The sequence below is a fragment of the Scyliorhinus torazame genome, chromosome 5 (assembly GCF_047496885.1).
Source record: "Scyliorhinus torazame isolate Kashiwa2021f chromosome 5, sScyTor2.1, whole genome shotgun sequence".
Lineage (NCBI taxonomy): Eukaryota > Metazoa > Chordata > Chondrichthyes > Carcharhiniformes > Scyliorhinidae > Scyliorhinus > Scyliorhinus torazame.
Window position 1 is genome coordinate 218,707,056 of NC_092711.1, and position 23,827 is coordinate 218,730,882.

The 23,827-nt window shown below is 46.8% G+C and overlaps 1 long non-coding RNA gene across 1 annotated transcript; it reads left to right on the forward strand.

The window, feature by feature from the left end:
* Positions 1-17,113: 17,113 nt before the first annotated feature.
* On the forward strand, positions 17,114-18,741 carry LOC140422743 (uncharacterized). Its single transcript, XR_011947574.1, has 2 exons — positions 17,114-17,179; positions 18,448-18,741. It is a non-coding gene; the product is annotated as an uncharacterized lncRNA (long non-coding RNA).
* Positions 18,742-23,827: the final 5,086 nt, after the last annotated feature.

A 23,827-nucleotide genomic window follows, 5' to 3' on the forward strand; every position in this document is an offset into this window, starting at 1 on the left:
GGACAGAGAACTCCAAAGATCTGCACAGACAGTGACCCAAGCCGGGAATTGAACCTGGGACCCTAGAGCTGTGAAGCAACAGTGCTACCTACTGTGCTACCGTGCTGCCTGTCTGCCAAAAATTTCTCTTCGCACACACTCAGGTTTTATTTCTTTGCAATGGGTTGTCGGGCATCATTTACTTTTGGAGGTAGAGAAGAAACATGTCAATAATAGGCACTTTCCACCATAATGGCATGTGGCCCCATTACTCCTTTAAATCAAGCATCCTTGAAGGCCAGCTGTAGCTGTTGTACTAGGTAATTGATGTACCATCAATTCACTACAAGACGATGAGAACGAGTGAACATAATATCTGAAAAGTAACCACAATATGCTCACCCCTCACTGTCTTTAAGTTCACTAAGCCAATCCAATAGATAAGACTTTTATCCCTCTCGAGTCCCCAATTTGTTATGGGCCAGGGTTTAGAGAACCCAAAAGTGTATCATGGAGTTCACCTGATCCACAACTTTTGCTAGATTGTGGTATGGGGAGCATACGGCCCACTCTACAGGTGTGGTGCAGCAGAAATGGAAAAGTAATTTTTAAAGCAAAACAATGTTTATTCTATGAACTCAAGTTAACCTTTTTAAAACATACAGTGAACATCTTAGCAACCATCAATTCAAATACAACCCCCAAAGAATACAACACTAAGTAATGATCAATAACTTCCCAAACAACATCCAGAAGACAAAAGAAACACCTTTTAACAGAAGCACATTAGGTTTACATTCAATACTGAGAACATTTATAATTCTGAATTCACCAAATGATCAAGATATAGGCTTTTGCATGCGGAGCTGCAATTGGAGCAATAGTGTCTTGCGCATCTACCAGGACTTGAGCGTGGAGGTGGCCAGAAGGAGGGCAGGCTACAGGCAAGTCAAAGAGATTTTGTTTAAGAAGGAGATGAAGCTTGTTCTGCTATACCCGGCGCGCCTTTGGGTCACGCACGAGGGTCGGCACCATTACTTTGAGGAGCCCGAGGACGTGATGGACTTCGCCAAGAACTGAGGACTTTTGGACTAAAGTTAAAAAGTTACTAAGCGATGTTTACATGTTTTTCTTGTGTCTTGTTTTTTTCTTCTTCTGTTTTCGAGTTTTCGCTGGAAAAGAGGGAAGTTAAGGTATTAAGGTGCTGGGGGCTTTTTGTGTTCTGATCGGGGTGGTTGGAAGTGCCTATTACTTATTTTGTATAACTTGATTTGCACTAGCGTCGGGGCTTTCTTTGTTCCTTGTTTTTTTTGTTTCAGTGCAATTGCTCTAGGATGGCTGGTTTGGGAAGTGGTGTCGATGGGCTGGGGTGATGGGTCAGAGGGAACAATCAGTGGGAGACTTGTTGGCGCCGGAGTCAAGAGTCAGCAGGATAGCTGGGTGAGCTGGTCGACGGAAGACAGGTGGGGGGTGTATATATAGCTAGTTTATGGCAAGGGTTAGGTTACAGGGTGTTGTTGCTAGGGGAGGAAGGGGGTTAGTTGATCTGCTGACGAGGGAGGGACTTGGGTTTGGTAGCATGGAGGAGGTCGGAGGTGGGGGCTGCCAGGAGGCAGGCCAGGGGAAGCGCGACACAGGGGCTAGGGGCGGCCCCAAGAAAGGAGATCGCTGATCGGCGAAGGGGGGGGATACGGTGTCCCCCCAACACGGCTGATCACCTGGAACGTTAGAGGGTTAAACGGGCCGATAAAGAGGGCACGTGTGTTTGCGCATCTGAGGGCGCTGAAGGCGGACGTAATAATGCTCCAGGAGACTCATCTGAAATTGGCTGACCAGGTCAGATTAAGGAAGGGCTGGATTAGCCAGGTCTTCCACTCGGGGCTGGACACTAATACCAGGGGGGTCGTGAGTTTGGTTAACAAATGGGTGCAATTCAAGGTGGGTAGCACAATCTCGGATGGGCGAGGCAGATTTGTCATGGTGAGTGGCGAGCTCGAGGGGATGAGGGTAGTTTTGGTCAATATATATGCCCCAAATTGGGATGATGTGGATTTTATTATGAGACTGCTGGGGAAGATACCTGATCTGGACTCGCACAGGCTGATTATGGGAGGTGATTTTAACACAGTCCTTGACCCCGGCCTGGACCGGTCATTTTCAAAAACGGGTAAGGTGCAGGCAATGGCAAAGGAACTGAGGGGGTTCATGGAGCATATGGGGGGGGCTGACCCATGGAGGGCTAGTCGGCCGACGGGGAAGGAGTTTTCGTTCTATTCACATGTTCATAAGGTGTATTCCCGAATTGATTTTTTCAGCATGAGCAAGGATTTGCTGGTGGGGGTGACAGACGTAGAATATCTGGCGATCGCTATTTTGGACCATGCTCCACATTGGGTTGATCTGCAGGTCTGTAAGGAAAGCTTTCAGCGCCCTCAATGGAGGCTAGAGGTCGGTCTGTTGGCGGACGAGGCGGTGTATGAGAGGGTGAGGAAATGCATGCAAAACTACCTGCAGGCCAATGACACAGGGGAAGTTTCAGCTGCGGTGCTCTGGGAGGCGCTGAAGGCAGTGGTGAGAGGGGAGCTGATCTCGATTCGAGCACGTAGGGACAGGACAGAAAAGGCAGAAACGGACCGACTGGTGAAGGAGATTTTACAGATAGACAGGAGATATGCGGAGACCCCGAGAGTAGAGCTTTTAAGGGAATGACGAAGGCTAGAGACCGAGTTTGGGGTGTTGTCCACAGATAAGGCTGTGGAGCAGCTTAGGAAGGCGAGGGGCGTGATTTATAAGCATGGGGAGAAAGCCATTAGAATGCTGGCACAGCAACTGAGGAAGAGGGAGGCGGCCAGGGAAATAGGGAAGGTGGTCGACGGGGGACGGGAGGGGAAACTTGGTAGGAGATCTGGCAGGGCTGAACAAGGTCTTCAGGGACTTCTTTAGTAAGCTTTACACCTCGGAACCCCCTGCGGGGCCGGAGGGGATGAGGAGCTTTCTGGATGGACTGACCTTCCCAAAAGTGGGCAGGGGGTTGGTAGATGGGCTGGGCGCCCCGATTAGGACCGAAGAAATATTGGTTGGCTTGAGGGCTATGCAATCGGGTAAAGCCCCGGGGCCGGATGGGTATCCGGTGGAGTTGTATAAAAAGTTCTCTGAGATTGTGGGGCCGGTGCTGGTTAGGGATTTTAATGAGGCAAGAGACAGAGGGGTGTTACCCCCGACGATGTCACAGGCCACCATCTCCCTGATATTGAAACGGGACAAAGACCCGGAGGCATGTGGGTCCTATAGGCTGATCTCTCTGCTCAATGTAGATGCAAAAATACTGGCCAAGCTCTTGGCTGCTAGGATTGAGGACTGTGTGCCGGGCGTTATTATGGAAGACCAAACTGGGTTCGTCAAAGGCATGCAGTTGGTGGCCAACCTAAGAAGGCTGCTGAATGTGATCATGATGCCCCCAGAGAGTAGGGAGGTAGAGGTAGTTGTGGCAATGGATGCCGAGAAGACTTTCGACCGGGTTGAGTGGGACTATTTATGGGAGGTGCTGGGACGATTTGGGTTCGAGAAGGGCTTTATCGACTGGGTTAGGCTGCTTACCAGGCTCCGGAGGCTAGTGTAAGGATGAATAGGACGACGCCTGACTATTTTAGACTGTACCGAGGGACAAGGCAGGGGTGCCCCCTCTCCCCACTGCTGTTTGCGCTAGCAATAGAGTCGCTGGCATTTGCCCTGAGAGCTTCTAGGGGTTTGAAGGGGCTGGTATGGGGGGGGACAGAATTTTGTTATACGCTCACGACCTGCTCTTATACATCACAGATCCAGTGGCTGGGATGGATGAAATCATGGGAATCCTGAGGGAATTCGGCCGGTTCTCGGGGTATAAACTGAACATGGCAAAAAGTGAGTTGTGTGCAGTCCAGGCGAGGGGCCAGGAGGGTCGGCTGAGGGGGCTGCTGTTTAGGTTAGTAGGGGACAGTTTTAGATACTTAGGGATACAGGTGGCGCAGGACTGGGGCCGGTTGCAAAAGTTGAACTTATCTCGGTTGGTGGAGCAAATGACGGTCGGGTTCCGGAGGTGGGATGTGCTCCCACTGACACTAGCGGGGAGAATGCAGACGGTTAAAATGACGATCCTCCCGAGATTCCTGTTCGTATTCCAGTGTCTCCCTATTTTCATTCCGCGGTCCTTTTTTAAGAAGGTCAATAAAATGATTATGGGATTTGTGTGGGCGGGAAGGTCCCCACGGGTGAGGAGATTGATGCTTGCGAGGAACCGAGGGAAGGGGGGCTGGCGCTGCCAAACTTTAGTAATTACTACTGGGCGGCCAAAATAGCTATGATAAGGAAGTGGATGATGGGTGCAGGGTCGGTTTGGGGGCGGATGGAGGCCGCTTCGTGCAGGGGCACTAGTTTGGCGGCCCTGGTTGCAGCGCCCCTGCCGCTCCCGCCGACACGGTACTCCACCAGCCCTATAGTGGTGGCGACTTTGCGGATTTGGAGAAGGCACGTGGGGGAAGTGAGAGCATCGGTTTGGTCCCCAATTTGCGGCAATCACAGGTTTGCCCCGGGGAATATGGACAGTGGGTTCCGAACTGGCGGAGGGCTGGGATTGAGAGGATGGGGGATCTGTTCTTGGAAGGGAACTTCCCGAGCATGAGGGCGCTAGATGAGAAATTTGGGCTGGCGAGAGGGAATAATTTCAGGTACTTGCAGGTGCGGGACTTTCTACGCAGACAGATTCCATCCTTCCCACGCCTGCCACTTAGGGGGATCCAGGACAGGGTAGTGTCCAGTGGATGGGTGGGGGAGGGGAGGGTCGCAGATACATACAAAGAACTTATGGGGGCAGAGGAGACGCAGACCGAGGCGCTGAGGCTTAAGTGGGAAGAGGAGCTCAGAGGTGAGATAGAAGAGGGCAGAGGCGTTGAGCAGGGTTAACACAACCGCAACATGCTCTAGGCTCAGCCTGATTCAATTAAAGTTCATCCACCGGGCCCACATGACAGTGGCCCGGATGAGTAAATTCTTTGGACTGGAGGACAGATGTGCCAGATGTGCGGGAGGACCAGCGAACCATGTCCACATGTTCTGGGCATGTTCAAAACTCAGGGGGTACTGGTAGGGATTCGCGGATGTTATGTCCCGGGTACTGAAAACAAGTGTGGTGATGAGTCCAGAGGTGGCAATTTTGGGGGTTATGGAGGACCCGGGAGTACAGGAGGAGAGAGACGTTGACGTTTTGGCCTTTGCTTCCCTGGCAGCCCGGCGACGAATTCTGCTGGCATGGAGGGACTCAAAGCCCCCGAAGTCGGTGGCCTGGCTATCGGATATGGCGAGCTTTCTTGGTCTGGAGAAAATTAAGTTCGCTCAGAGTTCGCCTGGAGGTGGCAACCATTTATCGACTTCTTCGCGGAAAATTAATTGTCAGCTTGGGGGGGGGGGGGGGAGCGGGAGGGGGGGGTTAGGGCAACGTAGATTAGGGGGTTAGTTGGGTGGGTCCTTGTGGGAGGGGAGCTGGCATTTGTACTATGTTGATTATTCTTTGTGCACTGTTTTATATTGTTGTTGTTTACTATGCCAAAAGCCTCAATAAAATTGTTTATAAAAAAAAGAGATAGTCTTTTGATGGCAGAGAGAACAGCAATATACCTGCTTGGTCTGGCTTCAGTTCCAACACTGAAAACGAAACTAAAACACACCCTGCAGCAAACAGACGAAAACAAAAGTAAAAAGCTGACAGACAGCCCAGCTCCACCCACACTCTTGACATCACTGATACTGGTGCTAGGCCGGCGCTGCACCAACCCCGCCAGCGCCGGCCTAGCCCCTGAAGGTGCGGAGGATTCCGCACCTTCCGGGCAGCCCGACGACGGAGTGGTTCACGCCACTCCTCGGTGCTGGTACGGCCTGCCCCACCAGATAGTGGTGAATCCAGGCCATGGTTTCTACAGGGTACATTGGTGAACTGAAAGCCCATGCAAACACACTGCTGACGTCAGTGCTGACCACATCATCTTCCACCAGCAGGCTGTATTATTGGAATACATAAAAGCACACATAATCAAACACTGAATAATTGAATATTACATTTATTCCGTTTTGTAAAACTAAAGGACCTTATTTCAAATAACGATCCAAAACAACAAACACATGTCTAGGGCAGCACGGTAGCTCAGGTGTTAGCACAGTTGCTTCACAGCTCCAGGGTCCCAGGTTTGATTCCCGACTTGGGTCACTATCTGTGCGGAGTCTGCACGTTCTCCCCGTGTCTGCGTGGGTTTCCTCCGCGTGCTCCGGTTTCCTCCCACTTTCCAAAGATGTGCAGGTTAGGTGGATTGGCTGTGATAAATTGCCCTTAATGTCCCCCAAAAAAGGTTGGGTAGGGCTACTTGGTTAGGCGGATAAGGTGGAGGGGTGGGCTTAAGTGGGGTGCTCTTTCCAAAGGCCGGTGCAGACTTGATGGGCCGAATGGCCTCCTTCTGCACTGCAAATTCTATGAAACTCTATGTTCATCGAGTAATTTCTTCAGTTCAGCTTGCCCATTTTCTCTATGTACAGAAATAGTATTTGAGATATGAAGGTTGTTGATTATGGTGCTGAGACGCATGGAATTGAAGAGTAATTCAATGAGCCAAATGGTCAACAACACAGACGTTCAGAATCACTGCCTCAAAATAGCCTGATCTGCACACTATCAAGTCTCACATTCCACTTTGTGCTGTCATCCAACAGCTACGTGTTAGTACTGAGCAATTACTGGTCCTGGTAGAGATGGTGCAAATCTGTAGTTCCGATTTGGCTACTTGATGCAAAGTCAATCTTCAACTTCAAATCATGGCAATGTCCCAAGTCACTTCATTATTGTTAATGCTTTCTACAAAAGCAGTACATTGAGCATGTCAACTACTAGGTTGTGTGAACCTGCGAGATACACGACCTTGAAGTTGTACTGATGAAGTTGATCTGACCACTTGTAAATTCAATTCCCTTGTGTGTGTTCATTTATCGAGGTATCTTTTCACTTTACCTTGCCACCCTGCGCTTTCTTTGGCTTTCACTCTCAAATTCTCGTCGGATAGCAATAACAATGTAAGAGTTATCAGCAACAAGCGAAAGTTATGAAAAGTCACAAGATTAAAAGTCTAAAAAAAAAAGTCACAAGTTTGGCTGGTGTCTTTTTGGTCAGAGTGGGGGCGGGGGTTGGATATTTAGGTGCACTGACTATCTTGCAGTTTCATGCAAGAGAATAGCTGGCCTTACCACTATTGCAGTAAGGGTATGGCTAAGCATGCCAGCTACTCTCGCACATGAACCTGAAAAATACTCAACCTTCAAGTTTTGCTGATGAAGCAATCTGACCATCTGTAAATGTCGTCAGTGCTTGGTGCAGAGAATGAATTTTCCATCATAGAGATACATGTGACAATATTCATAAGTAGAATATAAATGCATTGTTCAAATGTTTTCCCCTCCGATATACCAGCTCTCAGTCATGCTGTTGAATTATTCAATGCAACCAATTGATCGTAGGTTGCACCGTAATGTCAGGTGCTGGTGGTTTCCTTGGCTTGGAAGAAACTCTGTGAACTAACTGGAAGCAAACTGTGGTCCATTGTCCAGAATGGTTGTCTCCAGCAAACACCATTTTGTAAACAACAGGTCTAGAATGGCAATGACCGAAATGGTGGTTATCGACTTTGTTGCAGTGATATCTGGCCATTTGCTATGTAGATCATGAACAAGAAACAAAACAACATTGATTCCTAAGGGCCGCTTACACTCTCCAAAAAATTTACTTGCATTGTTGCCATGGTTTTATTTGCCATGAGGTTGAATGTAGAGGTGTGGGATATGGTTTAACAGATTCTTTACTGGCTATGCAGTTTCCAATAAATTCTTCTATGTGCAACAATCTACTGCTGGTCGCCAGACTGTTTTGTTTCATCATAACAACTTCTGGATTTTCCTCCAGGGAAAGATGCAATACACACTGCTGTAGCGATTTTGAAATAACCATTTCAGTTTCAAGAGTGACAAATTTGCCATCAAACTATGCAAGCCCATTGCGAATTCTGTAGTAAAAGGCCAGATTTTCCTCTATTCTGCAAGGCTACCTGGCTTTTAGATACTTTCTGCATTACATTCTCTGTCACTGATTTTGCCTTCAACTACTCTCACGTAACAAGATTCGTAGTTGGATGTGAAATCACTGCCATCACGTACTCTTCAATGTCACGATAGCTAAAGCTGTCAGCGATAGTGTTATGGCTAAGCATGCCAGCTACTCTCTCACATGAACCTGAAAGATACTCAACCTTCAAGTTTTCCCGATGAAACAATCTGACCATCTGTGGATGTAGTCAATGCTTGATGCAAAGAATTAATTTTATATTGTAGAGATACATGTGCCAATGTTCTCAAGCATAGATGTAGGCTAGTGCTTCCCACTCTTCAATAGATTATTTATGATCCATTTCTGACAATGAGACGGGTGATTAAGTGATTGGTCATGCGCTTCCTTCAATGTATTGTGAGAGTGCAGCTCCAATTGCACTACCTGAGGCATCTGTTGTAACATAGATATCTGCATGTGAGTTGAAATGCACAAGGTCTGGTGGAGATCTTCGCTTTTAACGTGTCAAACAATGTTTTCTGTATGATTTACAAAGTAGCTGTCAGAGGCTCCACAATCTCTGCATATGCAGGAACCGATTTGTGATAAAAGTTGGTTGGACTGAGGAGTGATGGAGTCGGAAGTGCATGAATGGTTTTGACATTGTCTTGATCGGCTTTACTCCAACTGCTGCCACTCTGTACCCTACAAAGTCAATTGTTGCAAATGTGCATTTGTCCTTGCTGAGCATCAAATTGAGTTGTGTGAGTCAACTGAGCACTGTTGTCAATCACTGATCATGTTTTACTTTGTATCTTCCATTGTCAACAACATGGTCAAGCAGCTTGAGGGTCCTCAAAGTCTGACGGTGTGGTAGCACAGTGGTTAGCACTGTTGCTTCACAGCTCCAGGGTCCCAGGTTCGATTCTCGGCTTGGGTCACTGTCTGTGCAGAGTCTGCACGTTCTCTCTGTGCCTGCGTGGGATTTCTCCGGGTGCTCTGGTTTCCTCCCACAGTCCAAAGATGTGCAGGTTAGGTGGATTGGCCATGCTAAATTGCCCTTAGTGTCCAAAAAGGTTAGGTCAGGTTATTGGGTTACGGGGATAGGATAGAGGTGTGGGTTTAAGTAGAAAGCGCCTGCCAAGGGCAGGTGCAGACTCGATGGGCTGAATGGCCTCCTTCTGCACTGCAAATTCTGTGACATGAATGAAGGCAACAATGTTTTGGAATGTGTTGGTGCTCAAGTTAGTTCATAGGGCATTCTGTGGTACTGAAATACCATAAGCTACAATATCAATTTTTCTCTGCTAGTGGTATGTAGATAGTGAAGGATTGGATCATAGATAGTCGATACATGTCCAGAATGATTGCTTTGTAGACCATTTTTGCCATTTTTGTGTTCTGCAGTAACTGGTTCAATATCCAGGGTGATGGATTGAGTCACTGAATGCTCCTGTGACACTTCAGGATGGATTTTAAATGGCTACCACCTCAAATTTTGTGGAAGTGACAGAAGAACTGTATCGATGCGAGGAGCATAACAGTTTTGTTTAATCTCCCTGAATCTGGAAAATAAGGAAGGATACCAGTGATATAGTCAACATTATTGATCACATTAATGTGTATTCCAGTGGGGTCTTCAAGTCTGAAGCCAAGTTTATCGAACAGATTAACCAGCATCAGGCAATGTAGAACATGAATCTGTCTAGGGTGACATTCGTGCAGTGCACTGGAACTGCGATTGTCCCCTAAACTTGAATAACAGAGTAAGGTTTTTGACCCAAATTGGCCACGGAAACAACAGATCTAAGGATTGGGAGCAGTTTGGAATTCAGCAAAGGAGGACCAAAGGGTAGATGAAGAAGGGGAAAATAGAGTACGACAGTAAGATTGAGGGGAATATAAAAACTGGCGGCAAAAGCTTCTAAAGGAATGTGAAAAGGAAAGGATTGGTGAAGCCAAATGTAGGTCCCTTACAGTCAGACACAGGGGAATTTATAACGTGGAACAAAGAAAAGACAGCCAACTAAATACATTCTTTTCTTCTGTCTTCATCATGGAGAACACAAGTAAGATACCAGAAATGTTTGGGAACACAGGGTTTACTGAGAGGGAGGAAGTGAAGGAGATTAGTAGGGAAATGATATTGGGAAAATGGATGGGATTGAAGGCTAATAAATCCCCAGGGCCTGATAATCTACATCCCAGCATACTTAAGGAAGTGGCCCAAGAAATAGTGGATGCATTGGTAGTCATCTTCCAAGATTCTATATACTCTGGAACAGTTTCTACAGATAGGAGGGTAGCTAATGTAACCCCACATTTTAAAAAGGGAGGCAGAGAGAAACAGGGAATTGTAGACCAGTAAGCCTGACGTTGCGAGTGGGGAAAATTCTAGAATCCATTATCAAAAATTTTATAGCAGGGCACTTAGAAAACAAAGGCAGGATCGGATAGTGTCAGCATGGATTTATGAAAGGAAACCATGCTTGGCAAATCTACTGGAACTCTTCAAGGATGTAACTAGTCGAGCTGATGAGGGAGAACCACGTGGTTTATTTGGACTTTCAGAAGGCTTTCGACAAAATCCCACACACAAAATTAGCGTGTAAAATTGAAGTGCATGGGATTGGGGGTAGCGTATTATAATGGATCGAAAACTGGGCTGGCAGACAAGAAACAAAGAATTTGAATAAATGAGTTTTTTTCCAAGTGGCGGGCAGTGACTAGTGGGCTACTGCAGGGATTGGTGCTGGGACCCCCAGCTATTCACAATATATATTAATGATTTAGAGAGAGACCAAATGTAATATCTCCAAATTTGCAGATGACACAAAGTTGGGTGGGAGAGTGAGCTATGAGGAGGATGCAAAGATCTTTCAGTGTGATTTGGACAAGTTGAATTAGTGGGCAAATGAATGACAGATGCAGTATAATTTGGATAAATGTAAGGTTATCTGCTTTGGTAGCAAACACAGGAAGAAAGATTATTATCTGAATGGCAATAAATTAAGAGAGGGGAAAGTACAACGAGACCTGGGTGTTCTCATATACCAGTCGCTGAAGGTAAGCAAGCACAGACAGCAGGTGGTAAATCATATCATAGAATTTACAGTGCAGAAGGAGGCCACTCGGCCCATCGAGTCTGCACCAGCTCTTGGAAAGAGCACCCCACCCAAGGTCAACACCTCCACCCCATCCCCATAACCCAGTAACCCCACTCAACACTAAGGGCAATTTTGGACACTAATGGCAATTTATCATGGCCAATCCACCTAACCCGCACATCTTTGGACTGTGGGAGGAAACTGGAGCACCCAGAGGAAACCCACGCACACACGGGGAGGATGTGCAGACTCTGCACAGACAGTGACCCAAGCCGGAATCGAACCTGGGACCCTGGAGCTGTGAAGCAATTGTGCTATCCACAATGCTACCGTGCTGCAGAAGGCAAATGGTATGTCGGCTTTCATAGCGAGAGGTTTTGAGTACAGGAATAGGGAAGTCTTGCTGCAATTATAAGGGTCCTTGGTGAGGCCTCACCTGGGAATATTGTGTTCAGCGGAGTCTGCACGTTCTCCTCGTGTCTGCGTGGGTTTCCTCTGGGTGCTCCACTTTCTCCCACAAATCCCGAAAGATGTGCTGTTAGGTCATTTGGATTCTGAATTCTCCCTCTGTATACCGGAATGTGGCGACTAGGGGCTTTTCACAGTAACGTCATTGCGGTGTTAATGTAAGCCTACTTGTGACAATTAAGATTATTTTTAAAAATTGGTAAAGGTTTGGTCTCCTATCTGAGGAAGGATGTTCTTGTTCTCAAGGGAGTGCAGAGGTTTACCACACTGATTCCTAGGGTGGCACGACTGACGTATGAGGAGAGATTGAGTCGGTTAGGATTGCTTTCGCTGGAGTTCAGAAGAATGAGGGGGGGATCTCATAAAAACCTATAAAGTTCTAACAGGATTGGACAGGGTAGATGTAGGAAGGATGTTCTCGGTGGTGGAGGTCTCCAGAACCAGGTGGCACAGTCTGAGGGTATTGGATCGACTGTTTAGGACAGAGATGAGGAGAAATTTCTTCACCCACAGATTGGTCAGTCTGTGGAATTTGCTACCACAGAAAGTAGTTGAGGCCAAAAAATTATATGATTTCAAGAAACAGTCAGATATGCTACTTAGGGCAAAAGGGATCAAAGCTGTGGGGAGAAGGCGGGATTAGGCAATTTAGTTGGATGATCAGCCATATTCATAATCATGGTGGAGCAGGCTCGACGGGCCGAATGCCCTCCTCCTGCTCCTATTTTCTATGTTTTTATGTGTCGCAGGAGTGAAAGTTTGGAAGTTGCAAAGCATACTGATGGTAGAGTTGGTCTCTTAATATCAATACTTTTGTGCCAACATCGATGAGGACTGATACGGAGATGCATGACCTTCACTGAGCTTTCCTTAAAGTATACTGGTGTGTAACTGTCCATGATGGTATACATATGTCATGGCCCACTCTCAGGAAGAGACTCCCAATGTGTCAAACAAATTAAAACCTTTATTTTGACAACCTGCACATCTTGGCAAATTGATTTCACTTGAAATAGAAGTGACGCATCTTTTCTTGAGCTGGACATGGTGTTGGAAACTAATAGGTCCCTCCATAATTTATCCCTATTTTTGAAGATATGTGACCATGATGAAGCACATGTTGATGAGTCTCTGTTCGTAACACACATATTGGAGCTGGTTGGTTGAGCTGTGTCTACAATCCTGAGTCTGAGGTTGCATTTCTGTGCAACCTCTTTGAATCTAAATGGCAGATTTGATTTGATTTGCCATGCTCATGGCTTTTTCCAAGGTAAAAGCATTATCCTCCATGAGGAGCTGTTCCCTAATTGAAATGAAATGAAATGAAAATCGCTTATTGTCACAAGTAGGCTTCAAATGAAGTTACTGTGAAAAGCCCCTAGTCGCCACATTCCGGCACCTGTTCGGGGAGGCTGTTATGGGAATTCATCCAATTGAAGCTTTTTCAACAAGTTGGTCACAAATTAGTTCATTGGTTAAGGTGAAAAATTTGCATGCGGAAGCCAATTACTGCAACACTGCCACATATTGTGTTATGGGCTCACTGTACTTCTGGCATCTCTGGAGGAATATATGCAGAAGGAGGCCATTCGGCCCATCGAGTCTGCACCGACCCACTTAAGCCCTCACTTCCACCCTATCCCCGTAACCCAATAACCCCTCCTAACCTTTTTGGTCACTAAGGGCAATTTATCATGGCCAATCCAACTAACCGGCACGTCTTTGGACTGTGGGAGGAAACCGGAGCACCCGGAGGAAACCCACGCAGACACGGGGAGAACGTGCATACTCCGCACAGACAGTGACCCAGTGGGATATCGAACGTGGGACCCTGGCGCTGTGAAGCCTCAGTGCTATCCACGTGTGCTACTGCGCTGTTCCTATTCAATGCTTTGAAATGTCCCCTCAGCCACAAGTTTACTATTTGCATTTAGTTTAACGTTCTCTGTAACCACGAGCTAGTGTCACGACCAGGACACAGAACAAAGACAAGTCAACAGACGCATAATCAAATATTTAAAAATTGAACAATGGAATACCACAGCAGTGACCTTGTCAGGAATGGTATTACCACTCCAAACCCGCACTTCATAGCAAACAAGTTCCAAATGAAATGTTCCAGTGGAAAATACAGCAGTCTAGCAATGAATTCATGCTGATACATTGTACATCATGGCCGGGATTCTCCCTTTTGGGGACTAAGTCCCCACTCCCGCCAGAAAATGGGCGAGAATTACTCCGGACTTTTTTCTCGAAAGTACGGGGTGATTCTCCATTTTCCAGGGGGCTAGCAGGGCCCTGGCATGTGTCCCGCAGCTCTGGCTGCCGGCGGGGCCCTGCTGGCCAGACCACACAGCCGCGCACGCGCACAGCGGCCACAAGTGGGTCCGCACATGCACGTGGCGGCCCACCTCGGCGCGGGCGCCGCCACAGCAGAGTAAGGTAAGTCCCCCCAGATCGCGATGGCCTGCCGATCGGTGGCCCCCGATCGCAGGTCTGGCCACCGCTGAGGCCGCCCCAGAGTCAGATTCCCCCCGCCCCCCACCAGGACCGCCACCGCGGCCGCGGGTCCCAGCTCCCGCCGGGTGGTACCAGATGTAAACTACGCCGGCGGGCGTTCGGCCGGTTGCCGGCGGAGAATCGCCGCAGGGGCCTATTTTAGCGGCCCCCGACTGGAGCCGCGGCGACCGCGGGGACGCGGGTCCCGCTGTTTCTTCTGTCGCCAGAGAATCAGCGTCCCGGCATTGGAGCAGCGAGGCGGGAATTTCCCGTGCCCCCACCGTTCTCCGACCTGGCATGGGCTCGGAGAATCCCGGCCCATATCTGCCACTAGCTCATTAATAGATCAGGAGGGGTGAGTCTCAGGCTGGAAAAGGGCTGTTGAACTGGGAGGGGGTTCGGAATGGAGAGGTAGATCGGACTGGAGGGGAGGTCGGACCGGAGGCGGGGTCAGACCAGGAGTGGGGGATGGACTGGAAAGGGGGGGTTGGTCCGGAGGGGAACACATGTTGGTTTCAACAGGAGATAGGGCTGGAGAGGGGTGTGGGGATCGGTACCGGCAGAGGGCTGAGAAAGGTGGGGGGGAGGGGGGGGGGGAGGTGGTGACCGGTCGGGCCGGACTGGGAAGGGTGGGAGGGGGGAGAGGTCTGGCTTGGGTAGTGGATGGTTGGAGATCTGCTGGGTGGTCCTGTGCGTGGGTGTTTAAATAATTACTCTGGGGTTAGAACTGATTATTTTCTCCTAACTGGTCAGAGTAACTTTCGGGATAAAATTGGCAGAACCATCCGAAGTTAGCGATTCAAATTGGTTCTGTCAGTTGGGTCCCAGCCCAACACAAATGTCCAGGGGAGTTTAGCACTTCTGGCCAATTGCCCTGAAAATCCTTACATGGGAACATCTTAGAGGCATTCCCCTGAATATCATTGGGGTACCCCTGAAATGCAACGCTGGGTAACCAGGAAGTTCTGGGCCCATATAGCCACAGTTGAAAATTTTGCAATGAAAAACATACTTTATTTGTTTGTGGGACAGTAAACACCATTGACATATCATTAGCGGGCCTGACCCGGTATTCTCCGGGGCCTCCGCGATGCTCCACCTCCACTGGGGCAAATTCCGGATGTAGCCAGTTAAAATGGCTAACTTCTGATTAGAATGGCCAAACCCCGATTTAAAATGGCAAACGGAAGAGGCTGATGGGAAAATCAGCCAACAGGACTCAAACAGGCAGCTGCAAGCAAAACTGTGTATTCGCCTCTGGGGAGGCCAGACAGAATCGATACCTGCAGCCATCAACACAACACACCAGCCATCTGCATACTAATTAGCAATCCCCGGGAACAATATGATACAAATTAGACACACAAAGCCAACCCAGACTTTTCGGTGCCAGCAGGAGCTTGACCACCTCGAAACCGCCCATCGATCAAGGAATCGCTCCAGCATTGGAGAATATCGAACCAAGTGATTGGGACCAAGTCCAATCACTTGGAACCAGGTACAAGGTCCGCCCCGAGAGGAGGGAAGCCCCTGGGGACTATAAGAATAGGGGCCAAGTTCAAATCGACCCTTCTTCTCCTCTCCGCACCCTTCGAGACCCTTCTGCTGACCCTCTACAACAGCCGCAAGAAACAGTAAGTTTTACTCCAACGCTCGCTACGAGATAGGCACCCCTGACTATCGACCTGTACCAGCTTTGAATCCCGCAGGTTCAGAACCCATCCGAAAGGCCATTCGTTTCCACCTGGTGGGCCATTTCCAAAGTTAAGTATTGGCCTGTTAGTTGTAGGAAGTAGCTTAGAAGTAGAATTAATGTATAAGTATTGATTACTGTATATAATAAATGTGCGTTGATTTAACTCTTACTAAGCGGTGTGTTGGATTATTGATCATTACTCGGACTTGAACCATGTGGCGGTATCAGAAAGATACCTGGCGACTCAAGAGCAAAGGTGATAGAACAAGAGCAATTAAACTAAGACTAAAACGAGCAACACCGATGGCGAGGTTCACTTGTGCTTTTTAAAATTGTGAAACAGGCGTCGTGACTGCTGAGGGAGAAGGGCTATGGAAAGTGTTCAACATCGCCATATTTTGCTGACAGTCATGCCGCTGGCCGGTGGGCTTCGGCCAGGGCCGGGGGGGAGAAGCCCGGGGTGGCCAGGAGGTGGGCTGCGGGGTCAGGGTGGACAGGCATGGAACACCATTGTCACGGCTTGCAAGGCAGCCGTGCAGCTGCACAGATCATTGACTGCCTTCTGTGAACTTAGTGCCACAGGTCATATGGGTGCCCCTCAGACCAACCCCATAGGTGCCCTCTGGCCCAAGCTGACCCATCAGTGGGTGGGCACACTCCAGTGCAACCAGTGCCATCTTGTTGGCTGGGATGAGTGTGTGTGTGGGGAGTGAAGTGTGTATGTGCAGCTGCAGCTTGTCAACCTTCTGAGTGTCAATCACGGACCCGGCGAATTCCGCACCTGTTCTCATTGGAATCGACCATGTTCAACGTGGCAGCGGTGCTAGTCCCTTGACGGTCAGTGAATTGGTCCAGATGTATCACCGGTTTAGCTGTCATAGAACACCACGAATCCTGCCCCGGCAACAACACATAGACTCAGAAACAGAGAATCCCATCGCAAATTTTCAAAACAGCCTCATGACAGCTGTTAGCTACTAAATCTTAATTTTGGTTCAACATTATATCTGCATCCCTGAATTTAATCCATGTGAAGGCAACCCCAGCTATAATTTGTGAATGTTGAGATTTATCATCCTGGTGCTTAGAAATATATATGTTTTCACGGCTAAGCCAAGCCCCTGTGACATTGAGCTGGACCATTGCCCACAAGCTGAGTTTGTTTCGTACTAGAAGTATATTCAGGCTACTTTTAAATTGTAAAGCAGGTCAGATTTAAGCTGGATGCTGTTATCTTTTATCTGACAGTTCAGCAGATAAGCTCCTCTCTACAACTGGATGAAGGAGGAGGGAGGGAGAGAGGAATGTTAACAAACAGTAAGGAAAAGTATATATTAATGTTTGTTCACATCTGAAATTCAGATAAATTTAAAAATCTTCTTAATATTTCTCCTGCTCAAGATCATCTTTTTTCCATCCCACGCAACCCTCCCCTCACAGGCTTATAATGTTTAAGTCAAAATGGGCACTTTCTGAATTGCAGCCAAAATGTATACCAGTCCATTGTGAAGACATGAAAGGCTTGTTGCAATGTCACGCCGGGGTGCGAGGGTCCTTTTTGTTGTGATGTGTGATTTGCTCCCCCCCACCAAAAAAAGCACATTTGGAGCTCGCTGGGGTTTTTTTTTCCTCTGGCCTGACGAGATGGGGGTAACCATTTTCCAGGAACAATTATGAAAAGCAAACTCTGCTGGAATCTCAATTCTGATCTCAGAATAAACTGAGCTTTACATTTTCGCAATCAACCATAGCATCTGACAAAACACATTGCATCATCCATCTGGAACAAATCGCTCTGCAGCTGACTGCAAACCCTTATAGGTGGCTAAAAATATGCTCGGGTCTGACGTGATACCATGGTTTTTATAAATATTTCAGGAATTTTCTGCATTTCTAAAGTGACGGGTTGGTGGCAGTGTGGGGGGATGGGGGTGTGTGCGCGGGGGGTATTGGGGGAGGGAGTATAAATGATTTTAAAAATGTACCAAGAGATGTGGAGGCTAGAGGTAAATAGAAGAGATTTCTGCACCTTGTGAATGGCAGCTTTCCTGTACAAAGGCCTAAAATCCTTTTTCATGTCTAGCTGCTGAATCCACTGAAGCATGAAAAGGAAGCGTAGTGTCATGGCAATGGCAGATGGTTCACGGAAAGCAGAAAGGTTGAGGCTATTGTGATGTTACTCATTTTTTTTATGAGAAAAGCCACCTGCAGGCGGGGGTGGGGGGGGGTGGGGGGGGGGGGGGCAGGGGGGGAGGGGCGAGGAAGGAGGCTGATCAGTAAATGGTTTGAAAATGTGTTATGAATAGGCAAGCTATATTTTTTTTTGAAGAAGGAATGCATTAGCTGCAGCTGAAACTGTACCCAAGTGCTGGAGCCCAAGGCAGCTGAGACACTGCTCACTGAAGCCTGATTAATGTTTCCTGAATAATTGCTCCCATGTGGTGCAGTCCAAAGGGTGCCCGAGATGTTTGTTAATGTGCCAACCATATTCAACGTTTAACTGCAGAAAGCTATAATATTTAATCGGATGCCCGCTTACTTCAAATAAAAAACCTTAAAGCTGTTTATTCTGTTTCTCTCCTGAGGCAGTGCACAGTGGAGGATGTTTGAAGTTGCTGCCTGGTCTGTTGCTAATGACAGTATTTAGATGGAAACTCTTCGGTCGCTGTGAGAGTGAATCAGCCTGTATGACAGCGTCACATCACTATTCAGTGCTGTATTTTTTTATGACAATCAAGCATTAACACGTTCAAACACATAGTTTCAATGTAACCTGCAAAAAGAAAGCAACAAATGTTTTCCATGTGTAATAAGCAGATCATGTAAAATATCACACCACGCACTGTAAAACCAATTAAAACGGTACTGTTTGTGTCTTCCCTGTTGTGGTAATTACTGTCCCTTGATAACAAACTCCGTCTCTAAACGGCTGCATTATTTATTTCTTGCCATAAGAAGAAGAACCACAGTCTGTGAAAATAGGAGACAGGGAGAAAGGGAATTAATTTGGTGTCTAAACTACTCACTGCAACACATCTCAGGTGGGGCATTTGAATATATTAAATGCAAGAAGCCGGTCAGAAAATTGGAAATTGGAGCTTGAAACCAGGCTTTCAGAGAGTTCCTATTAGCCTTGGTTCCCGAATAACATTGGGGTAATGAATGCATTGCCTTCTTCACTGAGAACTGAACCTACCAGAATATTTCACTCTTGGCATCCCCCCCTAATAAATAAGATGGGAAAGATAAACAACTTTTCCACAATCATTTGCAATCAATAATAATAATCTTTATTGTCACATGTATACTCCACTGCAATGGAGTTATTGTGAAAAGCCCCCAGTCGCCACATTCTGGCGCCTGTTCGGGTACACAGAGGGAGAATTCAGAATGTCCAATTCACCTTACAAGCACGTCTTTCGGGACTTGTGGGAGGAAACCGGAGCACCCAGAGGAAACCCACGCAGATACAGGGAGAACATACAGACTCTGCACAGACAATGACCCAAGCCGGGAATCGAACCTGGGACCCTGGCGCTGTGAAGCAACAGTGCTAACCACTGTGCTAATTGTGGTAAGAAAGAATCAGAAGATAGTAAGTAGAAGTATTAGCTGATATGAGTTATTGTCAAAGGAAGGCCAAGCTACATAATCACCAAAGAGAACACGTTGTGAGATTGTTACCCCTTCCATTGTGGCGCTTCAAATTACTATAACATGTATTATTTATGGTGACAGACATTGGGTGGGACCAGTTGCGGGCAGGTTGGAAGATTTGGCGAATCAGCCATAGGAGGGACCAGAAAATCCCAGCCTCTGTCTATTATTGCAGAACGTGATATATGAATAGGGAAAGCAGATAACACCATTGGCTGACTCAGAACATGCACGGATTAACATCAAGCTGACTCTTTGGACTAAAATGCTGGTTATGAGGCCTGTGTTCTCAGCACCTTGTTGTATGATTGTGAAACATGGATGACTTACAGGTATCAAGAGAGGAACAACTTCCATCGTGGCTGTTTATGGTGCATTCTGGGCATCCCATGGAAGGACAAAATCACAAATGCGGCGGTCCTCTCAAAGGAAATTCTCCCGAATATATTGGTGATCATCGGTGTCTTCAATGGCTCAGACACGTTCGCAGGATGGAAGATATTCGAATACCTAAGGATTTTCTATACAGCGAAATAGCTGGATCAGTAGATAACCAAAGCTCCACTTCAATAATGCTTACAATCATGACATGGAGGCCCTGAACTTTGACTTTCTTACCTGGGAGAGCAAGCCGACAACTGGGGGAATTTGTGACATCACCTGCGGGGGGCTGGACTGCGCCACCATGACAATCGGTGGCTACATCAGCTTAGTACCAGGCACTGACACCAAAACAACAGCCCATAACATCTGATAACCACTTTATATGAGATTCACAGTCATAGAGTTTTAAACATGGTCAATCCTGCCCGCGCCGGCCATCAAGCTCCTATCTATCTAATCCTATTTTCCAGCACTTGGCCCATAACTTTGTATGCTATGGTATTTCAAGTACTCATCTAAATACTTCTAAAAGTTAAAGGGTTCCCGCCTCTACCACCCTTTCAGGCAGTGAGTTCCAGATTCCCACCAATCTCTGGGAAAAAGGGTTTTCCTCATATCCCCTCTAAACTTCTTGCCCCTTACCTTAAATCCCTGTCCTCTGTTTATTGACCGCTCCACTAAGGGGAAAGATTCCTTCCTACCCCCCTACCTGTGTCCCTCATAGTTTTATATACTTCAATCAGGTCCCTCCTAAGCCTTCTCTGCTCCAGGGGAAACAATCCCAGCCTATCCAACCTCTCTTCATAGCTGGAACGCTCTAGCCAAGGCAACATCCTGGTGAATCTCCTCTGCACCCTTCCTAGTGCAATCACTTACATCATATAGTGTGGTGACCAGAACTGCACACAGTACTCCATTTGGGTCCTAACAGTGTTTTATACAGCTCCATAACCTCCCTGCCCTTATATTCAATGTCTCGGTTAGTAAAGGCAAGAATCCCATAAGTCTTCTTAACCACCGTATCTACCTGTCCTGCTGTCTTCAGCGATCTGTGGACACACAGCAAGGACCTTTTGATCCTCTGTACTTCCTAGGGTCCAACCATTCATTGTATATTCCCTTGTTAGTCCTCCCAAAATGCAATATCTCACACTTTTCATGGTGAACTTCCATTTGCCATTCTCTGACCATCTAACTAACTATATCATCATGTAATCTAAGGCCTTGTTCCTCACTATTTACCACACCACCAATTTCTGTGTCATCTGCTTCTTATCTTATCTTACCTCCTACATTCACATACTGATCATTAATGTATAATGCAAACAAGGGACCCAGTACCGATCCTCGCGGAATACCACTGGACACAAAAATAGCCTTCAACCATCAACCTCTGCCTCAACCACTAAGCTACTTTTGGATCCAGTTTGCCAAATTGCCCTTTATCTCATGGGCTTTTACCTTCTTCATCAGCCTCCCATGTGGAACCTTGTCAAAAGCCTTACTAAAGTCCATGTTGACTACATCTACACACCGAAACACCTCCCAAAAAATTGATTTAAATTTGTAAGACATGATCTCCCTTTGACAAAACCATGCTGACTATCCTTGATTAATCCTTACCTCTCCAAGTAGAGGTTAATTTTATCCCTCAGAATTTTTTCCAGTTGTTTCAATACCATTGAAGTTAGACTCACTTGTCTGTAATTTCCTCGTTTGTCCCTACTTCCCCTATTGAATAATAGTACATCATTAGCTGTACTCCAGTCCCCTGGCATCTTTCCTATGACCAAAGAAGATTTGAAAAATTTGTCAGAGCTGCTGCATTCTCGTCCTTTGCCTCCCTCAGCAACCTGGGATACATCTCACCTGGCCCTGGGGATTTATCCACTTTTAGGCTCATTAAAACTATTAATACCTCCTCCCTCACAATGTTAAGGCATACAAGTAATTCACAATGCATCTTCCTGATTTCTATACGTACATACAAATGCAAAGTACTAATTTAAAACCTCACCTATATCTTCCTGTTCCACAGACAAATTGCCATGTTGGTCCCGAATGGGTCCTACTCTTATCCTGGTCAACCTCCTGCACTTAATATACATATAAAGCACCTCTGGATTTTCCTTTATTTTACCACCCAGTGCTTTTTTATGCCCTCTCTTCACTCTCCTAATTTATTTCTGAAGTAACCTCCTGGTCTTTCTACACACCTTTAGGGCTTCCGTTGTTTTGAATCCTCGGTATCTGCCATAAGCCTCCCTTTTTTTCCTTATCCAACCCTGGATCTTCCTTGACATCCAAGGTTCTCTGGACAATTGCTCCCACCCTTCATTTACATTAGAAACCTGTTGGCCCTGTACTCTCTCTATTCCCTTTTTGAATGAATCACACTGCTCTAATGTAGATTTTCCTACAACTAGCTGTTTCCAGTTAACTTTGGACAGATCCTGTCTTATTTTATGAAAATTGACCCTTCCCCCAATTCAGAAGCTTAATTTCTGGTCTATTTTTGTCCCTTCCCATAACTATCTTAAATTCTATTGAGTTATGGTCACTGTTTCCATAATGCTCCCCACTTAAACTTCAACCACTTGCCCGGCTTCATTCCCTAAAGCTAGATCAAGCATTGCCCTCTCCTTTGTAGGATTTGCTAAGTATTGGCATAAAAAGCTCTCCTGGAAACATTTTAAGAATTCTGCCCCCTCTAAGTCTTCCATATTTTGACTATCCCAGTTAATATTGGGGAAGTTGAAATCCCCTGCTATTATTACCTGATTTTCCATACAAGTCTCAGAAATTTTCCTACATATCTACGCTTCTATCTCTCCCTGATTGGGGGCCTATAGTACACTCCCAGCAATGTGATCGCCCCCTTTTTGTTACGAAGTACTACCCATATGACTTTGTTTGAGGAACCTACTAAGATATCATCCCTGAGTACTGTTGTTCTCCCTAATCAATAATGCAATTCCTCGTCCTCTTTTGCCTCCCTCGCTATTGTGCCTGAAACCTCTATAGCCTGGGATGTTCAGCTGCAGTCCTGTCCTTTCAACCAAGTTCCGTGATTTCAATAATGTCATAATTCCATGTGCTGATCAGCACTCAGAGTTCATCACTCTTACCCGTCAGGCTCCTTGCACTGAAATAAATGCAGTTTAGCCTACCAATCCTCCCATGCACCTTCTTGTTTCTTCTTATGTCTGCACCACCCTGGTTTATCCTCTATATTTGACTCCATCTTTTCAACCACTGTATTGTTATTTTGGATCCCATTGTGCGGCAGAATCTGCTGTTCTCTGATCGGTTTCCTCAGCCGTCAGCAAAAGTCCATCATTTAAACCTACCCCATTCCCAATGGATTTGATTTGCTGCATGTCCATCATCCTATACAGTTTTTTTAAAAGAATGTAAAAATCAATTTAGCGTACCCAATTCATTTTTTTTCCAATTAAGGGGCAATTTAGCATGTTCAATCCACCTACCTTGCACATCTTTTTAGGTTGTGGGGGCAAACACAGAGAGAATGTGCAAACTCAACACGGACAGTGACCCAGAGCCGGGATCGAACCTGGGACCTCAGTGCCGTGAGGTAACAGGGCTAACCCGCTGCGCCACCGTGCTGCCCCATCATCCTATACAGTTGACAGGATGATGCTGCTGATGAACTTGTTATGGGTCTTTCTACAATAGAGAATTCATATGAATTCATTTTGTAATTGACGTGCCTGTGCTGACCTCCACTTCGTCCTTCCTCACAAGTATCAATGATGGCAAACCCATGTGTTGGAGTTCCAATGCTCACTTCCACCCTGCCTGGCATCTGAATATATGTTGACTCTTCACGGTGTGAAACCTTGGACTGAATGTTGTAGTGGGTTACCGTGTTGTTTTCTTATCCCGGGGGACTGAGCTCCAATT